Consider the following 1,906-nt stretch of genomic DNA (forward strand, 5'->3'; position numbering starts at 1 on the left):
GCGGTTGGCGCAGGATAGAGCAGGGTTTAGGGCTGTTGTGCATAGGGTCGCTATGAGTCGGAAACGACTCGACGGCACATAACAACAACAACAGTAGGGATCTAAAAAGATAGGGGACATGGAGCATAGATCAGTGGGGATTAATTTCATTAAACACAGTGTATGGAAATGATTGTATGAAATACAATGTCAATGAAGGAATGTGTAAAATAAAAAGCACATAAATGAAACACAATGTATACAAATTTTGTATGCAAACCAATATAAAATTTAAAAGAACAAGGCCAGGGGCTGACTGTAGAACAAACCATTAATTTCTTACATGCAAGTTCAAACTGAAGGTGAACAAAATTAAAACAAGTCTCTGGGAACCGAAACACAACCTTAAGACTATCCCACTTAAATTTAAAAACCAATTCAAGAATAAGTTCAAAGCTTTGAACACTAATTGTCGAAGACCAGATCAGTTGTGGAATGATATCAAGGACACCATCTATGAAGCAAACAAAAGGTCATTACAAAGACAGGGAATCAAGAAAAAGAATGTTAGAAGAGACTTTGAAGATTGCACTGGAATGAAAATAAACCAAAACACAGGAAAAGAATCCTGAAATAAGATTGAAACAGGAGATTTCAAGGGCAGCTCTAGAAGACAAGAAATGTGCAAATAGTTTGTATTAGAAAACCAAAAGTGGATAACATGTTCATATTTCTCAAGCTGAAAAATTGAATAGCAAATATGGTTGCAATACTGATGGATTTTATGGGCAAAATATTGAATGATGCAGGAAGCAGCAAAAGAAAATGGAAAGAATATATATACAGTTACAGTACCAAAAAGAATTGGTACACTCAATCTTTCCAGAAAGTAGGATATGATCAAAGACTAATGGCAATGAAGGAAGACTTGAGGACCTTGGCAAAAAACAGGGTCCCATGAACTGATAGAATACCACCTGAAGTGTTAGCCATGGACATGCTCACTAGTCTATGCCCAGTAATTCGAAAACAGTTAAAAAGGTGATCTAAAAGAATTATTTAACATATCATTAATATCATATGAAAGTAAAAGCTTGTTGAAGATTATTAAAAAACTACTAGAACTTCCAGAAATGCAAGCATGATTTGGAAGAGGTTGTGGCACAAGGGATATCATTGCTGATGTCAGATGGATTTTGGCTGCAAGCAGAGAATATCATAAAGATGTTTACTTGTGTTTTAGTGACTATACAAAAGTGTTTGACACCATGGATCATAATAAATTAATGTATAACATCCCTTTCTCAAAGTTAGCCACAATTTGTTATGATCCACATAGTCAAATTTTTCAGTCAATGAAACATAGACACTCCTCTGATATTCTCTGCTTTCAGCCTAAATTCATCTGACATTGGCAATAACGTCTCTGTTGCCATGGTTTCTTCTAAATCCACCTTGTATTTCTGGTAGTTCTCTGTCATTTTTTATATATATATAATCTTCAGTAGGATTTTGTTTGTGTGTGATACTAGTGATATTTGATAATTTCTACACTCTGTTCACCTTTTTTGGTGTAAGTATAGATCTCTTCCAGTTGGTTGGCAAGGTAGTCATCCTGCAGATTTCTTGGCACAACCTTGTAAGCATATCCAGGACAGCATGTTTGTTGAAATATGTCAGTTGTTATTTCATCAATTCCTGGGGTTTTAATTGCTCCCCCAAATCCTTCAGAGCAGCTTGAACTTCCTCCTTCATCACCATTGGCTCTTGACTATATGTTTTGATTCATATGATCTAGTATCTAGGAGAGGAAAAGATGAGGAAAAACTGGGTCACATTCATATAGGTAAAAAGGTCATTTCTAGATCCATCTTGAAATAAAATGTTGTATGAGACAGGATAATATCCATATGCATACAAGGAAGTC

This window comes from Elephantulus edwardii, unplaced genomic scaffold (genome assembly GCF_000299155.1).
Source record: "Elephantulus edwardii isolate Elephantulus edwardi_28Jun2011 unplaced genomic scaffold, EleEdw1.0 scaffold00008, whole genome shotgun sequence".
Taxonomy (NCBI): Eukaryota; Metazoa; Chordata; class Mammalia; order Macroscelidea; family Macroscelididae; genus Elephantulus; species Elephantulus edwardii.